The sequence below is a fragment of the Zeus faber genome (assembly GCF_960531495.2).
Source record: "Zeus faber genome assembly, chromosome: 2".
Classification (NCBI taxonomy): domain Eukaryota; kingdom Metazoa; phylum Chordata; class Actinopteri; order Zeiformes; family Zeidae; genus Zeus; species Zeus faber.
Genome location: NC_137189.1, coordinates 48862939 through 48884214, shown reverse-complemented (window position 1 = coordinate 48884214; position 21276 = coordinate 48862939). Strand labels below are relative to the sequence as shown.

Sequence of the window (21276 nt, the reverse complement as noted above, 5' to 3'; positions counted from 1 at the left end):
GACGAGCTGGGACAAGCATCAGCAGGGAGACTGACACTGGAGCAGCTGGACGCTAAACCAACCAATCAACATTTGATAGTTCAGGTTCAGGGTAAAAAAATTAAAAAAATAAAAGTCCAATCCAGAGTTTTGAGCCAGCATTTCACAAACATCTGGCTCAGATTTTCCTCTGATTGTTTCCCAGTGTGGCGCTGTATTTCTTCCACCTTTTTTCTTTTTTTACAAAGGTTTTATGGTTGGGTTTGAACTGGCTCACCGGTGGGAGCGGTGGATTTACGGAGCGGGACCCTGACCTGCCCCTTCACCCGGACCCTACTGTGGAGACCTGTGGACAAGCTGCACATACCTCCCATCATGCACTGGGACAGCTACCCTGCTACCATTAAATAATAGATGTGCTCCTCCGCGACAGCTGTGGAATTAAAGGGGGATTCCACGGCAAAGCACCGATTCAATAATTTAACATATCAAAGCAAAATGGTCTCAGTTTTCTGCAGGTTTCTGTTTGCGGCTGAAAAACGAAATCTAAATACCGGAGGCAGGAGCTCACACTCACTTTTTCTCCTCAATTATAACCTGTGATAATCTCAGGTATAATCGTTGGTAACAGAGAAATCTGGGGCACGTTCAGTCGTTTAGCGCTCAATGTATGAAATCACTTCATATTGAGAGCTGGTTGAAAAGCTCGACAAAGCCGTCCCATTGACAGTCGACGCCTTGTTCCACATTTGACTTAAGCGCCCTCACAGATCGACAGCATGAGATGGAGCCTGAGATAATCTCCTCAACTGTCACAGGTCTGAAAGTAAAGCAGGCTCTCTTCACAACATATCTATCCGTCAAGGAACAAACTCATCCTTTTTTTGCGATACGCCTTGTCATAAAAAGCAGTTTCATAGGTGCAAGCGTGCAGAGTTTGCCTTTGTGTGCCGAAGTCTATATGACCAGTTTTCCCAGTATGTCTCTATGCGTGCAAAAGTATGTGGACACCCGAACACCACACCCATATGTGCTTGTTACTTCATACATTTAAACTGTAAAAACATGGGCATTAATATGCAGCTGGAAGCCCCTTTGCTGCTTTAACAGCCTCCACTCTTCTGGAAAGGCTTTCCACTAGATTTTGGAACATGGCTGCAGGGATTTGCTCCCGTTCAGACACAGGAGCACCAGCGGGGTCAGAAGGCCGGCACTGATGTTGGGTGATGGGGCGTGGCTCGCAGTCGGTGTTCCAGTTCATCCAAAAGGTGTTCAGTGGGCTCTGTTCAGGCCAGTCCTATCACACCAGAGTGAGTAAAAAAACATTTCTTTATAGACCTCGCTTTGTGCACAGGGGCATTGTCATGTTGAAACAGAAAAAAGGGCACTCCCCAAAAACTGTTGCCACAAGGTTGTGATTGTATGCTGCAGCATTAAGATTGCCCTTCACTGTAATTAAGGGGTCGAACCCAAACCATGAAAAACAGCCCCAGACCATTATTCCTCCAGCACCAAGCTTCACAGTTGGCATTATGCAGGCAGGTAGGGTTCTTCTGGCGTCCACCGAACCTAGATGCATCCATCAGACGGCGGATGGAGAAGCGTGATCCATCACTCCAGAGGACACCTTTCCACTGCTCCAGGGCTCAATGGTGGCGTGCTTTACACCACTCCAGCTGACGCATGGCACTGCGCATGGTGGTCTGGGCTGTAGAAACCCAGTTCATGAAGCTCACAACGAACAGATCTCCCGCTGATGTTGCTTACGGTGGAACTTTTTGGGACTCGGAAGTGAATGTTGCAACCCGCGGCCGACCACTTTTTACACGCAACGCGGGCCCGTTCTGTGACGGTGTGTGGCCGACTGCTTTGTGGTTGAGCTGTTGTTGCCCCTAAATGTTTAGGTTTGACCAGGGCGGGTCTAGCAGGGCAGAAATTTGACAAAGTGATTTGTTGAAAATGTTGCGTCGACATCCCATGACAGTGACACGTTGAAAGTCACTCAGCTCTTTGGTACGATCCATTTGTACTGAAATAGCCAAACCCTTTTATTAGAAGGGGTGTCCACATACTTTTGGCTATGTAGGGTAAGTTGAAATTGACAGATATTAGAGATAATGAGAGTGATTATACCGAGCTCACTTCCTGATTAAAGGAGATTCACCTGCTTGAAACCAAATTGTTTCTTACAACTTCTCAAAAGGTACCAATACAAATTATATTGTCCAGGCAGTTTTAGGAATTTTGTGTGGAATAAGCTAAGGTCCAATATTTTCGGCATTTTCCATTCCACTGCAATCAAAAACATAGCTACGTGGATACCAAGAGATGTTCTCATTTAATACATTTTTTAAGCTCAACTACAGGAATAAATCGTGCACCATTCATTGTGAATTGAAAATAATTGCAAGGGCGGCAATATTTTCCACCAAGACTGTATATACCCCACACATGGAGATTAAATGTACAGGCTCTGGGTGTGAGCATGGTGCCGTCGGGCCCCTGGGGAACCGCGGGCCCCCGGCCGCCCGGCCACATCAAAGCGCCCGACAGGAAACACAAATCAACAGCGCCGGTGCAAACGACGGCACCGGGCAGCAGCGTGTCCCCAAACAGCCACACCAAACGTGACGGTGGGGGCAAGGAGTTTGGATGCATTTTGTTTATCGCCGGATTAATCAGCAGGTTATCAAAACATACATAAACAGCCCTATATATTTATACGGCTCCTGATTACAGTTAATAAGGCAGAGGAGTGGGAGGAAAAAAAAAAGAACAGCGGCGCTTTGTCTGTATAAATAACTCAGAGAAAGGAGCTTTAAAGGAAGGCTATAATCTGCCCTTTTCTCTTAAAAACCGTGTCCAGACAAGGTCGGCTTTGAACGGAGCTATTTCGGTTTGTTTTTTTTCCGTACCTGTTGAATTCTGGGAAGAAAAAAAAAACCCCGGCGTCCGCAGCCATGTCTTCTGTGGAGGCGCCGTTTTTAGCAGCCCGGCCGCAAATTGCTGCGCCGTGTCCCTCATGACGCGTTTTATCTCTTTGGACGGCCAGAGACGAGGAGAATCTTAATTTGCGAGGCTGGACAACAATAATGCTACAGTGCGATAAAACCCCGCACGGAGGGAACACTTTGAGCAGATCTTCTGATTTGATTGTTTTTCCTGTCGGGGTGAAGAGATCGCTGCAAATAAACAAACTGAGATGCAGACACGCACGGAGCGACAGGGAGATTTGGGCCGTGAGGTTCTGCGAGTGCACCTGTTCTGGAGCGGGTCGGCTTCAGCCCCGTGACCACAACTTCTCCTCTCAAGGATGTTAAGTCTGGTATTAGCTTTTAAAGTTGTAGTCTGGGGCAATAGCTCTATCCAACACCGTTTAAGTCCAGAGCTCAATTTAACTTTCAACTTTTTTTTTTTTTTTTTTCCTTTTTACAGGAATATCAAATTAGACGGAACGGAGATGGAATAATAAAACACTGTGAATATATTTTTGGTTTTAATTCGCATGGAAAAACATCAACACACGTCCTGCACGACTTTGAGTCAGTGAGCTGGAAATATAATACTTTTGCATTTGATTTGAATGGGAAAAGATGTGTAACTATCTATCCATCCATCCATCTATCCTTCTCTTTGTCTACCGACAACGATTTACCTATGGGGATCCATCTACCTGTCAATTTATTTATAGGACCAATCAATGGAGATCCATCCATCCATCTATCTGTTTGAGTTCCCGTCACACCAGTCGATCAGACCTACCTACGATGGAGCGAGAGAAAGAGAGAGATGGAGAGAGAGAGAGAGAGAGAGAGAGAGAGCGAGAGAAACTTTTTCTTGACTTTTATGGTTCCTTCATTTGTAGCAGGTAATGTCGCCACAGCAGAAGCTTGATTATGAAGGAAACAATAAACGAAAAAAATTTGAGACAAACGAGAGAGAGAGAGAGAGAGAGAGAGAGAGAAAAAGAGAGAGTGATGGAGAGAGAGAGAGAGAGAGAGAGGGGAGATGGAGAACAATGGCTTGCGAGGAGAGAGGGACGGTGGTTTTGGGACTCCCGTGTGCCGCTCGCCTGCGGGAGACGCTGACGCCGGCGGCGCAGCGCCTCAGGCCGGAGGAGCGAGAGTGAGCCCGGCCGCAGCCTGTCATTATACGGAACCCGGCGCTAAATTTAGCCAGAGATATGTTGAGAAGGGAGCAGGGGGAAGAGTGGGGCCAAAGTGTATTTCAGGATCTGATCCACAACGGGGATCAATCCCCTGAAGTCCACGGGCAAGGTGCGAAGGACACGCCTGCCGTGCGCCAGCTCACTAAAAGTAAAGTCAAAGCAGCCACTTCCAGTATGGTTCACACCTCGTTAAACCTCAGGCAGTAGTAAAATGCATTTGACGCTCACTTCACAAGGTGCACGTGCTGAGTCAGGAACGGACGCGGCGAGAGGCGGCGTTGTCGTTAATCACAGGGGCCGTGAGGCGTTACGGCTGCGGGACCCTCATTACGCCTCGAGGTGCAATCCCCAGGAACGAGGGGTCGCCGCCCGGGCGCCGAGCAGACCCCCGACCTGGCGGTCCTGGCAGACAGTGCACGGGGGACGGGAGCAATTCATCCTCCGTCCTTTCAGCTTTCAAACTTAAAGGGGCCGCGATTCGGAGGAGACCAGCGATGGCGGCGGGGGGGGCGGGGGGGTAATGCTAGAGTTAGGGCAAGGCAGGAACATGCAATGTGTAATATGACGTGAAATCCCAAATCAGCTTTGTGTTAAATGTTGTCAGTGTCTGAAACGTCATGCTGCTTTTCTCTCTCGCAAAAGAGATTTTAATCTCAGTGAGACTGACCTGGTTAAATAAAGAGAAGTAAAAAAAAAAAAAAGCAAAACCAAATGAACGCTGGTGTGTCCCTTGCAACCCTCAGGATCCTAATGTGGGATTCTACGCTTTTATTGTATGTTACATTGGTGAATTCACAAGATATTTGAAGAAGAAATATTTGAGAGTGAATAATTAGTGGATATTGTGACCACTGACTGGAACACCTGGAAGGCTCTATGAACAACTCCACTGCGATGCGTCTTAAAGACAAGATCTTACCATCACCAAAGTCACCGCGCCCTATCGCCAACTCATCGCACCGGCGTCACCACATCCGCGGCAGGCTCGGTGGGCCGGGAGGTTGATGTGGGCATGGTGGGACGTTTTAGGCAACATTGCAAATATTTTGACGTTTTCAAATGTTGTTTGGAGACCGCAAATACCAAAGTATATTGGGACGATGTGTGCCCTCCAGCTGGGCTGTTCCCTGCATGGGCACCTGGATCACAAACATATGCACCATGGACCTGGAGGCCACTTTGATCTGGAAACCACTAAACAGAGTGTCAGGTCTCATATGCATGGTGAGCGTCAACCTTCAGAGAGCGGGAAAAAAAATGTAAATAAAATATTAAAATGAAGAAAGAAAAGCTCAAATAAATTGAGGGAGAAAAAAATGCTTCAGTCAAGCGAAACCAAGTGCCTTTGAGCTTAGAAACTTAAAACTATGGCCACATGACATGATTTCCCAGGCCGATTTAGCAACGATTTGAGATCGGGCTGAGTCGTGGTAGTACAGGGTGGTACAGGGTAGTCCAAGGTGGTACAGGGTAGTACAGGGTGGTACAGGGTAGTCCAGGGTGGTACAGGGTGGTACAGGGTGGTACAGGGTGGTACAGGGTAGTCCAGGGTGGTACAGGGTAGTCCAGGGTGGTCCAGGGTGGTACAGGGTGGTACAGGGTGGTACAGGGTAGTCCAGGGTGGTACAGGGTGGTACAGGGTGGTACAGGGTGGTACAGGGTAGTCCAGGGTGGTACAGGGTGGTACAGGGTAGTCCAGGGTGGTACAGGGTAGTCCAGGGTGGTACAGGGTAGTCCAGGGTGGTCCAGGGTAGTTCAGGGAACTGTAATACAGCGTAGTTCAGGGCGGTACGGGGTAGTCCAGTGTACTGTAGTATAGGGTAGTTCAGGGTGGAACGGGGTAGTACAGGGTGGGACAGGGTAATGTAGTACAGGGTAGTCCAGGGTGGAACAGGGTAGTACAGGGTGGTACAGGGTACTGTAGTACAGCTTAGTTCAGGGTTGTACGGGGTAGTCCAGTGTACTGTAGTATAGGGTAGTTCAGAGTGCAACAGGGTAGTACAGGGTGGTACATGGTACTGTAGTATAGAGTAGTTCAGGATGGAACAGGGTAGTACAGGGCGGTACAGGGTACTGTAGTATAAGGTAGTTCAGGGGGGTACAGGGTAGTTCAGGGTGGTACAGGGTAGTTCAGGGTGGTACAGGGTACTGTAGTATAGGGTAGTTCAGGGTGGTACAGGGTACTGTAGTATAGGGTAGTTCAGGGTGGTAAAGGGTAGTTCAGGGTGGTACAGGGTACTGTAGTATAGGGTAGTTCAGGGTGGGACAGGGTAGTACAGGGTGGTACAGGGTACTGTGGTAGTCCAAGGGGGAACAGGGAAGTCACGCTGTAGTATCGTAGCTGTCATTGATGTGTCTTCAAGTGAAAGACTCAAATCTGTCTCAATGAGATCCCAGTCGCTCATGATTCAATCAAACATGTTTGTTTTGATCGAGTCTTTCCAAAAATCTTCGGTCCGCGCGCGTCAAAGCCTCAAATCCCAACCAGCATTTTCACTGAGCCAAAGAAAAACGCCCGGTGAGCGAGTGTGGACCTCTGAGATGGAGGAGGGACGCGTGGAACAGCGTCAGACTCACGAGGGTCCGATCCGATCCAGCAACCACGCTGGCGAGCTGTACGGCAGCCATGTTGGATTTGCTGTAAAAAAAAAGAGGAGGAATTCTCGCGGGCGCTGGGGTAGCGCCGACCTCCGTCCGTCTGTTCTCCGGCAGATTTGTGCTCGTCGAAGACCCCCGCTGCTACGTGTGTGAAGGGAGGAGGCCGACGATGTGTCGACGTCGGTCGTTTCCGTCAAAAGAAATGAAGTGACGTGGACGAGGCGTTACGTGACCCTTCGGTTTAAGGAGAAAATCCCCGAGGCGGAAGAGACGTGGCGGTCGAAAAGAGATGCTTTGAAATTCCCCCCGTTTGAGCGCAGAGCATCGTACGGCTGCTGTTCTCTGAAGGAGAAAGGAGGTAGTTCTAGGGATGAGTCATTTGATGAGGCAAACGGCTTATGATACCCTCTCACAGATAGATTTATAATTATACACACACCCACCAACCCACCCACCCATCCACCCACCCACTCACACACACACACACCAATTCAGCACAAGCAAACAAAAGACCTCTTGTGTTCCAGCTTTTCTGGCGCGTTGGGGTTTAACCCCTGCAGCGCTGCGGCTCTTCCTCACGTGACCCGAGAGGACAAAATCTGCACGCCGCCACCACCACCACCACAACCACCACTGCCTCCTCCTCCTCCTCCTCCCTGCAGAGCACCGCCTTCTCAGCGTCTCCCGCGGTCATTACGGTCGCATGCCAGTGGATCGTTCTGACGCAGGCTGCAGCTTATGATCATCAAAGCGTCCCCACCCTCCAAAATAAACTCCCCGTCTCCCCAAAAAACCTGCCGCGGCGTTGGCGTACGGCCGCCGTCTCGCTAATGGCTTTCCGAGTGTTATTGTTGCACGCAAAACAGAAGCTTAGCTTATCTGCGAGCAAACACAACACACATCAAAGCCCCCAACGCAAGCGGGCCATAATTGGGAAGGTCAGACATAACAGTGTGCGTTCCCACCCAGAGGAGCCGGGTCGCGGCAGGAAGCACAATGCCGACACACACGATTCACAGCTTCGCGGACGCACCCGGCATTCAGATCACAGTTTTCTGCTTTGGCCTTTTTTGTTTCGTTTTTTCGTGTCGTCACTTCCGTGCCCTGGGAGACGGAGGGGAGGGAGGTCCGGGAGGCTTCTTCTGGATATTGTTCGTCTGGATCTTCTGGAAGCCGCTGGGGGTCTTTATGTGGACGCTGAGCTTGTGAGTCTATTGGACGAACTCCTCCGTAAACGGTATCAAGTCCCACCGACTGCGGATTCTTCTTACCCAAGTTTATTTATTTATTATTTTTTTAATACTTTTCTCCCCATTTTATCTCAAAAATAAATATACCCAAATCCATTTCCAAATGCAGAAAAAAGAATAATCTGAATGACTCGTATTTGACCAATAAACTAATTAGTTCCCAAAGTGCCATTCAGTACCAAAATCCACGGCGAGATAAAATAAACCTAAATTTGTTCCTCATGTTCAATGAAGAAATGACTGCAGCATACAACCATACTTATCAATTTCCCTGGGACTTCAAGGAAGACAGCAGAGAGCCTTATCAATGCTTTGCTCGGGGTCAAGTGAAGCAGTGTCATTAGAAAACGTCCCTTAAGAAAGAGGTTCGGCACCGTGCCGCCAATGGTTGCTGGAATATTTTTTAACAACCATGTTTCTCTGAAACCAACCCCCGAAAAGTCCTTCTGCGGGTGGTGAGGGGCCTCTGAACGCAAGCAGACGTCCAGGGAACCCAACGTGCATCTTTCAGACTAATTATCCGCAGCGCTGAGTGACTTCATACGCCAAACTCGTCTTTATTTATGAAGCAGTAAAAACACAGACACGGTTGCCATGTTGTCAACATACAAGCGGAGCGACGCTCACCCACTCCAAATTAGATTAAACGATTAGCGTCTATTAAATTTGCAAAAAGAAAAAGGACAATAAACACGTACCAAAGAGTTTTTTAACAATTTAACCGAGAGGAACATGCATTCCAGATTGGGAAAGGATTATACGACCAGAGCATACGAGCCGACATAAAGCATATACCATGCACCAGCGTGACAACAGAAGCAGAGAAGAAATTAAATACGGATCAAAAAATATATAAATAAACCACAGTGAAGGATTGCCACGGTGTTGTGAAAACAGCTCAATAAAAATGTAGAAAAAATGAAGACGGAAAAAAAAAAATAGCGCACAGTCGGGAGCGGAGGCTTGCGGCCTCTTGGACGAGTTTGTAGTGGAGGAAAACGTGGCCGGCTCACTCCTTTATTAGCGAGGTTGAGGAAGGATTTAACAGAGATTAACAAGTAAACCCCAATTAATTGTTATTGTTTGCCCACAACCACCCACCCCCTCCATCCCTTAAACAAAACCAGGAATGGACTTCTCGGCGACAGGGGTGACAATGCCGTGACGCGGTACTGCCGCGAAGCTTCCCGTTGGACCCGGAGGTGAAGGAGGGTGTGATGGACGGGCGGTGCGCGTGGCCGCAGCATTCTGGGGTTTTTCCTGCATCTTAATGCCATGTTTCTGCGTCCGAAAGTGCTGACTTGAAAAGGTCCCGTTTTAGATTTGCAGGATGACCGTCGAAAACCCGTGCAGATGTCCCTTTCGCCGAGTCCGCGCCCCCTGTTTTACTGGCCGGATTAATCGTCCCACCGCGGCCGCTCCCGCCCGGGCAATAAAACGCGACGCGTTGGGTTCCTTGCACCAGAGAGCGGAGCCACAGATCATCCAGGCAGTAAAGCAGTCAGCAGATAAGTGAGCTCGGTTTTTCATATAAAAAGAAAAGCAATGGATACCCACAGACCCCAGTCGCCCAATTGCCCCGGGCAACCAGATTTGGGCCACTGTCAACCGTCTTGTGCGGTCTGGTTGCCCCGTTGTCAACCACTTTGGATGTTAAAAACAAAAATAAGTGTGGTTTACCTCCGTATTTTAAGACATTTCCACTGAGGAAGATTTGTGAAAAATGGGGAAAACAAGTGACAACATTGAGATATAGTTTAGAATGATTTATTACACGGATCTGTTGAATGATACTACAATGTTACTTGAATGATACTAGAATAGAATGTTACTAGAATAATACTAGAATGATACTAGAATGTTACTAGAATGATACTAGAATGATACTTGAATGATACTAGAATGATACTAGAATGATACTAGAATAGAATGTTACTAGAATAATACTAGAATGATACTAGAATGTTACTAGAATGATACTAGAATGATACTTGAATGATACTAGAATGATACTAGAATGATACTAGAATAGAATGTTACTAGAATGTTACTAGAATGTTACTAGAATGATACTCTAATGATACTAGAATGTTACTACAATGATACTAGAATGATACTAGAATGTTACTAGAATGATACTAGAATGATACTAGAATGTTACTACAATGATACTAGAATGATACTAGAATGTTACTAGAATGATACTAGAATGATACTAGAATGATACTAGAATGTTACTACAATGATACTAGAATGATACTAGAATGTTACTAGAATGATACTAGAATAATACTAGAATGATACTAGAATGTTACTACAATGATACTAGAATGATACTAGAATGTTACTACAATGATACTAGAATGATACTAGAATGTTACTAGAATGATACTAGAATGTTACTAGAATGATACTAGAACGATACTAGAATGTTACTAGAACGATAGTAGAATGTTACTAGAATGTTACTAGAACGATAGTAGAATGTTACTAGAATGATACTAGAATGTTACTAGAATGTTACTAGAATGTTACTAGAACGATAGTAGAATGTTACTAGAATGATACTAGACTGATACTAGAATGTTACTAGAACGATAGTAGAATGTTACTAGAATGTTACTAGAACGATAGTAGAATGTTACTAGAATGATACTAGACTGATACTAGAATGATACTAGAATGTTAGTAGAATGTTACTAGAATGATACTAGAACGATAGTAGAACGATACTAGAATGTTACTAGAACGATAGTAGAATGTAACTAGAATGTTACTAGAATGTTACTAGAACGATAGTAGAATGTTACTAGAATGATACTAGAATGTTACTAGAATGATACTAGAATGATACTAGAATGTTACTAGAATGATACTAGAATGTTACTAGAATGATACTAGAATGATACTAGAATGTTACTAGAATGATACTAGAATGATACTAGAATGTTAGTATAATGTTACTAGAATGATACTAGAACGATAGTAGAACGATACTAGAATGTTACTAGAACGATAGTAGAATGTTACTAGAATGTTACTAGAATGTTACTAGAATGTTACTAGAACGATAGTAGAATGTTACTAGAATGATACTAGAATGTTACTAGAATGATACTAGAACGATACTAGAATGATACTATAAACTGTATAATGATACTAGAATACTAGAATGATACTAGAATGATACTAGAATAATACTGTCCCATGTCCTGATCACTCCGTGAGGGGATTATTTCGCGATAATGACTGGCTGGCTGCATATTATCGCTTACATAGTGACATTATCAGTCAATTGTCAGTCTTGGCAACCAACAGCTGACGTATGGTAGCCAACTTGGCAACCATTTCTAACAGTTAGTATTGGGCCCGGACTAGATTTAATGTTGAGTAAAAGCAGCTGGGTTTCAACGAGGGCTGCACCATATCGGAAAAAACTGACTGCAACTGCAATATATATTGAGATTTGAAAAAAATACAGAAATTTTCACAACATGACTTGAAACTCTCTATTTGGAAAGAATAACTATTTCTAGAATGATTGGGGTGATGTTGTAGGGGAGTGTATCTGCACAGAAACTAAATGGAATAACATCTTTATTCTTGGCACATTTAGGATATAATCAGTAAACTGTCAACTGTCACAGGAAGGTTTCTTTTCTCTTCATTTATAAAAATAAATATTCCTCTTTCTCATAAGCAATGACCAACAAAAACAACTACAAAAAAAACTATTAAAATAAATAATGGAAAAATATTGGTAAAAATGTTTTAATAAAATTCGGTGAATTCAACCCACAATTGGAGCGTTTGTGGTGGTCAGCCACGGTCCAGGAGGTAAACAGAGTGTGTGTGCACCCCCACACCGCTTCTATCGCTGTGACGCAAATCAGCTGCAGGTCTTAATCAGACACCTGGCTTTCTAAACAACTGACTGGTGGTTACATCTATTCATCCATCCATCCATCCATCCATCCATACATCCATCTGTCCGTCCATCCATACATCCGTCCATCCAACTTCTGCCACCCGCAGTCATGAGTGTCCTGCTGGGGGCCGCAGGGTGGTTAATTTCCTTAATATTTTGAATGGTTTTGCAATCAGTGACACTTGAATGACGTTCACCTTACATTTCAGTCACACAAGTTAAGATTTATCCCCTGATTAATTGGCGCGAGCCGTGAAGACACATCCGAGGGTCCGCCGGTTCACTGGTTCTCTCCGGAGTCGCCTGTAACAGGCTGAGGACTGTGGAGCTGCTGGTTTGAACACCTCGCCACTGGTCATTAACTGCCCGGCGGGAGAGCACAGAGTCACCACCTCAGCGCTATTCCAAGGAACCGACCGGGATCTGGTCTAATTATGGAGGAAAATATAAAGCTGTGCACGTGTCAAACCAGAGGTCCGCAGACCAGATGTTTCCCCTCGGCCCGCATATACTGTAGTAAGGAAGATTATTTCGATTTGCAAATTAGCGCAGCTCATCAGAGGTCCGACCAGTGGATGGAATCCTCTGGTTCCCTGCACGGAATGGATCGAAATCATGGCAGGACTTTGCCTGGAGACACAGGCGTTTCGCAGCTGAACCTACCTTCACCTTGCGAGCGAGCACATCACAAAAAGGCCAAAGATAGAAAAGTTGGCACTGCAGACAGACAATTTTCAAGTCAACTGGGACAATTCTTCACAGTATAAAAAAGCCACAGTGTCCTATCTGTCACGACACGAAGAATATAATCTGGAATTTAATTATTGTGCTGGACTAAACGTCCTGTCAGCTCACTACCGGAGTATTTGTAATTTACGGTATGTGGTACTGCCAGTCAAATAAAAATAAAAAAAAGAGAAAAAAATGAATCCCCTCTCTCGCTCGTTTTATGACCGGGGTGTCGACTTAGGAAGGGTTATAACTCTGCCGCACAGTCGTATTAGCCAATCTAAGAAAACACCCCACATCACAAGCCTGTAACCCCGCGACAAGCAGCTCCACAGGTTACGTAGCGAGCAGCAATCTCATGTCATTGGGGCCACGGCTGTAGGTTATGATTCTACAATTGTTTTCCATTCCAATTGACTCCATCTGTCTGTCTGTCTGTCTGTCTGTCTGTCTGTCTGTCTGTGCGCAGAACAGAACTAGAAATGGAATTTTAATTGTCAGAGTCGACATTAACAACACAGTGTTGACCCCAAGAATGTCCAGCAGTAGGTGTTTAATAGATGAGGCGATATGTCCAGATAATATCGTCGCCGTGAAATGAGAGTTGGGAGTTTTGTTGTTGTTATTGTCTGCCTCCGTGGTCATAATACCCTCATTACTAATGATTGTTCCTCAAATATTTATTGTCTGTTAATACCCTGAGGCATATAGAATATATATAGGGTTACTGCCATAGAGGTATTCGTCAAAATATCGCGATGCTTGATTTTGTCAACATGGCCCAGCCTGACAAGGCAGCTATTTTGGGAGGAGTAACGACCTCAAGACGGTGTTTAAATACTACCTTCATAGAGGCCGATGTGTCTTCACTCACAGTAAACAGCTGCAAACCTGAAGTTCTTTAATTATACAAACTGTTGAAGTGATTTTTCCCAAAAAAACGACATTGAGAGTATGGACCCACAAGGAGAGCAGTAAAAAACCCAAACTGATGTTTAACTACAAAAAAATATATATTTTCTTATAGAGCAGGGCCTAAAATAAATCGTAAAAACATTGACGCAGGTCAATGATAAAACCGTGTGAAAAGAGGTAGAATCCTATTTCAAAACCTCTCTAATGGTTGTAATAATAGCTATTACTCCATGTGAAATGTACGTGCGCTCCTACTATCTACGCATCAGCCGTGGCCAGAATGAAACCAGAGGTAGTTAAACCCACCAGATGAGCGCTCTGCGGCTCCTTCCTCATTCATTTCCACGGGAGAACACTGGGTTTCTTTTAGGAAAACGGCGGGGGGGGGAGAAGAAAAAATCCGCCCAGTGATCGTGAACTTCCGTCGGCATTCTTCCCACCGGGCTAAGAACGGGGTTCATGGAACCTTCCCAGCTGCCCGAAATAAAACACAAACCGACAAAAAAAACAACAGCAGACCTGAGATGGGAGGGCCCGCCAGCGATTCTGACGTAGTTTAGACGGAGGCCACCGGCGCTCACGACGACCGGGTTCGGAGCGGCCGCATGGGGATGGAGCTTCCATGCGGGCGCCATGCGGGCGCCATGCGGCGGTTTATTTACGGCAAAGAGGACGCCCGTTGCACGTGGCGAACGTCCTGAGCGGGAGGAAGGTATAGACGGGGAGACGGCGTTGATGACGGAGGAAAGTGTAAGTCGGGGGAAAAGAGAAAAGAAGAAAAGGAAGGTAGTTTCCCCAGGCAGGGCTTATAAAATGGGTCTAATTTCCCTCCAGACGTGGTAATTGGACATCTACAGTAACAGGCAGCGGTTTAAGCCGAGGGGAATTTACCGGAATGACAGCTTGAGTCAGAAAGAGCATCTTCACCTGCAGACGAACAGCCGTTAAAAAGCCACGGATAGATAAATAGCTGGAGGCGATATGACTTTGAAAATTGCTCGTACGATTCGGCATTCGTCGCAATCCTAAAACCCAGTGTGAGGAGAGATTGCTCGCTGGGCTCTCAGGCCGACGAGTCAAGGTCAACTGTGGGAGGTCAACGTCACTGAACTCACAGGCTTTCAGGAGAACCAAACTCAAAACATGCCGGGGGAAGGCCGTTCCCGCTCCCATCCTCGTATCTTAGGCATCCGGGCGCTGCATAGGCGCGGCACCCGGGGTCCAACTTCGACTCCGGATCGTGACCGATGCCTTGCTCGGGGGCCATAAGTGCCCACGTGAACGGGCGGAGAAACATGCAGACTCCACACAGAAAGGCCCGGTCGGAGTCAAACCCAGAACCCTCTGAGGCCTTGGGCGTTCATCCCGCTGCCGCATGTTCATGGATCAAATCTCTGCGATGATTTGGCTCAATCTTTTACTTTCATATACTGTATATATTAGTGACCCTTGGATTCAAAATCACCAACCCTATCATTAACCCTAACCTTAACCCGTGCCCCGAGGCGCTGGTCCATTCCATGCCAACACCGCTTTCGCGTCTGGACAACTGTAATTGCCTTTGAGTGCTTTGTCATTTGCCGAACACCAACACGCCCTCCCGAAAATCACAAACATAACAGCGTCAAAGCCTTATAGGTTTATACTGTCCAAGCACCGACTCCATCACCCGTATAGGAAAGGCAGAGGCCACCTGTCGGACGGAGTTCAGCTCCGGATCAGCGCAGGGATGAAGTTTAAGGGTCTAACAGAACGTGATACCAAACCAAGAAGCCGACAGAAGAAAGCATCTGGGTCCAGGCAAATATAGAACTTTATAACATCCCGTCACCCGTTGACTTGACTACAAAATCACATGGTCGAGTTAAATGACTTTAAGTGTGAGGGACGCTAAGTGTGTAAAAGGCCTAAGTTAAGGTTTGGGGGTTTTCTTGCACGAAGCATGCAGAGTGGACATGGCAGCGAAGTGCTGAAGACCAGCATTGCCAGTTCAGTGCTGGTACAAGGAACCTATAAAGTTTACTGGTCCTGTGATCTGGGCTCAATAGTTGTTGTATAATAACAGTGTGAAGAAAAGGCATGAAAATATGCGGCGCTAGAAACAGAAAAAATAGAGCTGTGAGGCTATTTCTTCCCAACAAATTTGTGTTGTGCAGATTCCTTCAAGATGTTAACGTTGAACATCCACCTCTTACGTTATGTTCTTATATGTTCTTATGTTTTAACAATGGTGAGTGCTGTGGTTGTTCTGAGTAACAAACTAGAGAAACCGCCACCCCAAGAATCCCTGTTGTGTACATCTCAGAATATACAGTAAAGCGCCTTTAGATGAAGAATTGTGAGTTTGGTGCTTCCTGACCCCCTCGGGGGACAGACTGTGTGAAGGCGTGGTAGGTATTGTAAAAATGGAAAGCACGGCACTGATGGTTTCGCTCTTGCTCTCCCCAGCCTTAATTCAGGTAATTCACTTTAAACTGCCCCATTACCTCCCAAAGGCCAGCCTTAATCTGAGCTGGGGCCATTTTACGTACTGACGCTAAAGCCTGATATCTCTGGCTGTCTTTCAGACTAATGACTTTCTTTTTTTTTTTTTCTTTCTGCACAGCCAAAATAAATAAATAAAATAAAATCAAGAGGGTTGCAATTTAGGCTTGTGGTTACTATTCTGGATCCCAGCTCGCCCCAGGCTGGCCGCGCCAAAAGCCAAGAAGTTTTTGTCCTTGGGCCCCTATAATTCCACACACATACTCTCACACATATATACACAGAGACACACTCTCTCTTACACACACACACACACACACACACACACACACACACACACACACACACACTCATAAAGCTGCAAGTGCCTCTTAGTGGCCTTGTCGGTTTATTAAAAACGTTACATCCGAGCCTCCGTCACTTCCCAGCCGAGAGACGCTCCCCACCCTCCTCCCCGACTCAGACGAATCAACCTGCAATTACTTCCTGTTTTTCCTCAGGTGGCACGGCCGCCTCACATCCCCTCCAAATGCACAAAAAGAGAGACCACAACGTGAAGGCGTGGACGGTGATCGTTACAAAAGCCAAATGGTCGATGCGTCCATCATGGGGATGACCGGCGGAAAACAGAGCTGAACCTACAGACATTACACACAAGCGACGTATGCAAGTAAAACTGTCCCCAGGGTTCCTATGGAAGGTTGTTTCGGTCCCGTTCAGGGAGTTAATAAAGATAAGCCCCAGAAGCCCCGGTTTCCATGCTGTCCCCACCGCAGTAATTAAACCCTTGGAGGGGGCACTGAGTCACGTCTGGAGCAGGGCCCCAGTGCGGCTGAATTTAAGGAGCATTAACGTCGGCTTCGCCAGACGCCGCTCGTAGAGGACACGATGCCGTCTGCGCCGCTATCGTGAAGGAACGACGAGTCATTTCTGGATCCTCTGTGACGCCGGCAGCCCGCGTGGAACAAAGCTGCAGCGTTTCTCGCTCCATCGCATCCTGCCCCAAGGAGACACCTCCACTCTCTGGTGGAGCTGGTGTGAGTGCGGAAGAGGAGAGGGAGAAACGTGTGGGACCTACATTACTATTGAAAATCGTACAAAAACGTACAAAATAGATACTGGATGTGCCGTTTTGTGTGGAATCCAAACCGGTGTAAGCGTTTGAGAACATTTCCAATCCCATTTGTAATTGTATAGAACTTGTCAGAAAATGCTGAGGTTGCAATTTTTTCATGTTGATTAAAGACGGATGCCGACAGGTAAAAAGCAGCAAACCCGTCACAGCACCTTTAAAGGCACTCAGGGAGGACTGTCTGCCTCCCTACGTTAACGCCACCCTGAAGCATCTGAAATGTCAACAAACCGCCCGACCGCGTTCCCCTCCGGGGGGCTGCAGCCGCACGGTGCCAGGGATGATCCAGGATGCAGGACGTGCCTTCACGCTAGATAGCAATTTATATTAAATGACACACGTCGTACAAATTTAGACGGGGAGGAAGCAGCGCTGACACTCGCGGTGGGAAACAGAAAAGGGAAAAAATAAAAAACATAATTAAAAAAAGAAAGAAAGAAAGAGAATCCCAGATTGAGATGTAATGAAAGCCTTGCCACGCCACAGTGCGGTCGCTGCCACTTTCATGGTCAGATGCGACGCAGCAGCCCGAGCTGCAGAGCTGTGAAACACCGCCTCCTCCGCCCAAAACGCTGTCATTTCGCTGGGACAGCACCCAAGGAGAAGGGAAAGCAGCTGTGTTGATATTTCATGAAGAAAAAAAAAAATTATAAACAGAAAAAAAATATTAATCTTATAAAGAAATAATATATATATACATATATATATATATATATATATATATTATTATTTTTTTTTTAACTTTTGAGATAAATTGATGAAGAAGAATTGTGTCTATGGTGCTGTAGTGTCTGTCTGCAAAAACTAGAATTTGTAACGTTGCGCTCGTATGCCTCTTCCAAAAAGTCAAGTTGCAGTTTACATCCATGTCCGTCCAGACTCATATAATGTAGTGAAGCCTTTGAAGGATAAAAGGTACGATATGGTACATGGTCACAATCTCCCCTTCTGTTCCTGAGTTATGGCGTTAAATAATGGGCAGAAAAGAGTTTTTGCAGAACATCATGGTGTCACAGAGAAGTTGACCTTTGACCTTTCGGATATAAAATGTCATGTCATCATCGTGTCCCTGGAGTAGAAAAGGCGTTCGGGCGACGCCGTCCATTTGCCATCGGGGCTTCTTTTGCAGGACACTGATTGTTAGTGTGTGAGAGTAAATTCCGCCTTTCCTCTCCAAGTGACCGTTGACGGAGGTGATCATTACAGATAATACCAGGAGGATACAAACCTCGATGAATGTGGGTAGAAAAGTACAAATAACAGATAGGTTTTTAATAATGTCTTCAATGGCTCTGGGCGTTCCAAACAGGGGTAGTGATGGTCCCCCATTTGCATCTTGCGTGCAGTTACCATGTAATCATTCAGGGTGTAGGCTCCATCCACAAGCCTGTGATGGTGCTTAGATGCCCAATGCAAAGTCAATGACAGATTTCTGAAAGCCACTAACCAATGCCACTTCCCATGGACGAAAAAAAAAACTACTCAATCATGGTACTAATTATAGCTTGTGCATTAAACAATGTCTGTTAACGTTTAACCCTTAACTAGCTGGGAGACTTAATGTTATGTATACATACATAGTACATAGAAACACGGAAGCTGCCCATTACGACTACCATCATCTGCAAGTTTTCCATTTGGAGACTGTGGTGTGGGGTGGTGTGGTTTAAGCAGCCACACCTGTCTTCGGTCTAGGTGATTGGGCCCAGGATCAGATGTGGCTGTACGCCTGTTGCTCGTCTAAGCAATCAACGAGCGACGGGTAAAACACCCACCCAGGGAGAGTCACTGTCATGACATGTGTCCATCTGCTCCCGGCTTGTTCCACCTGTCCACTCTCTATAATGAACAGCCTGTGTCTCTGTGTGGGAGGGAACCTGGAAACACCACTCGGGTGACGTGTGGCGGGCGGAGCTGCCTCAGAGATGTTTATATTTGCACGCCATGCTCAAGCTCCTCGCAGATCTGCAGATTTGAACCTGGAACCTTTATTCTAGAGCTTTGTTACTTTGTTCAAGAGAGCAGTTTTAGACGAAGCATGGGTACCCCAAAGTACCCAGAACTTTTAGTCAATAGTTTTTTTGGCAATTAGTTAAGAAACGCACTGAGTTCCCCGTTCTGAGATCCCGCGGTGGAGACCCGGATAAAGTCATGATTTACCTTAAAGTAGTAATGTTTTGAAATTGGGGCGGATGAGGTTAATGTAGGAGGGAGATCAAGGTTTAAAATTAGGTGTAGGAGTAAGGGGCGGGTTCTGAGTTGGGGGTTAGGTAGGGGGAAGGTTTGGATTAAGGTTCAAATTAAGTAGGGGCACAATCTAGGTCAGGTAAGGGGTGATCTAGGATAAGGAAAGGGTTCAGTAGGGTGGAGATGTGGGATAAGGAAAGGGTTAAGTAGGGTGGAGATCTGGGATAAGGAAAGGGTTAAGTAGGGTGGAGGTCTGGGATAAGGAAAGGGTTAAGTAGGGTGGAGATCTGGGATGAGGAAAGGGTTAAGTAGGGTGGAGATGTGGGATAAGGAAAGGGTTAAGTAGGGTGGCGATGTGGGATAAGGAAAGGGTTAAGTAGGGTGGAGCTCTGGGATAAGGAAAGGGTTAAGTAGGGTGGAGATAAGGGATAAGGAAAGGGTTAAGTAGGGTGGAGATCACAGATAAGGAAAGGGTTAAGTAGTGTTGAGATCGGGGATATAGAAGGGGTTAAGTAGGGTGGAGATGTGGGATTAGAAAGGGTTAAGTAGGGTGGATATCTGGAATAAGGAAAGGATTAAATAGGGTGGAGATCTGGGATAAGAAAAGGGTTTAGTACGGTGGAAATGTGGGATAGGGAAAGGGTTCAGTATGGTGGAGATCTGGGATAAGGAAAAGGTTAAGTAGGGTGGAGATGTGGGATAAGGAAAGGGTTAAGTAGGGTGGAGATCTGGGATGAGGAAAGGGTTAAATAGGGTGGAGAACAGGGAGAAGGAAAGGGTGAAGTATGGTGGAGATCTGGGATAAGGAAATGGTTAAGTAGGGTGGAGATGTGGGATAAGGAAATGGTTAAGTAGGGTGGAGATAAGGTATAAGGAAAGGGATAAGTAGGGTGGAGATCTGGGATAAGGAAATGGTTAAGTAGGGTGGAGATAAGGTATAAGGAAAGGGATAAGTAGGGTGGAGATCTGGGATAAGGAAAGGGTTAAGTAGGGTGGATATCTGGGATAGGGAAAGGGTTAAATAGGGTGGAGATCTGAGATTAGAAAAGGGTTAAGTAGGGTGGAGATGTGGGATAAGGAAAGGGTTAAGTATGAAGGAGATGTGGGATAAGGAAAGGGTTAAGTAGGGTGGAGATCTGGGAAAAAGAAAGGGTTAAGTAGGGTGGAGATTGGGGATAAGGAAAGGGTTAAGTATGGAGGAGATGTGAGCTAGAGAAAGGGTTAAGAAGGGTGGTGATCTGGGTTAAGGGCAGGGTTAGGGGGTCTGGGTTAAGATTAGGGATTAGGGAGGTTGGAGATCTGGATTGATATTCAGTGGGTGGGGGTCTGGGTTAAGATTAGGGATTCCGTTGGTTGGAGTTCTGGTTAAGGGTAAAGTAAAGGGGTCTGAGTTAAGGCTAAGTGGTTAGGTAGGGTGGAGATCTGGGTTAAGATTAAGTGGGTGGGGGTCTGGGTTAAGGTTAGGGGTCAGGTAGGGTGGAGATCTTGGTTAAGGTCAGGGTGGGGGTCTGGGTTAGCATCAGGTGTTTGATAGACTGGCAGATGGATTGGTGTGTAAAGTTGAAATCTGTGCCTGGGTCCAGAGCTGTGCCTCAGTGAATGCACCACAATGAAAGTGCAGCAGGTGGAGGAGCAGAGCCTCAACTCCGCCCCCTGGTGGTTGACGGTTTAACCACAGCCTCAGAGTTGCAGCACCTACAGTGTCAAAAGTTAGGAGGAAAGAACAACCACTTGAAAAAGAGGTTTATGAAAGGCGTTCAGTGGTGTTGATTCTACGTTTGCTGTGACGTTATTTTAGTAAGAAATAAATAAAGTTCATCTTCACCGCTGTTCATAAATGTCACATTTATGCAAATACATTAATTATGACTTTGAATCTTAAAATAAGAGGAAGCAAAACACTTTT

At 46.0% G+C, this 21276-nt stretch overlaps 1 protein-coding gene across 1 annotated transcript in view; it reads right to left on the bottom strand.

Annotated features, from left to right (window-relative positions):
- nt5dc1 (5'-nucleotidase domain containing 1) overlaps positions 1-21276 on the bottom strand; it is a gene marked incomplete at its 3' end in the record, with an annotated part of 63770 nt that overhangs the window by 30876 nt on the left and 11618 nt on the right. The window lies entirely within an intron of this gene.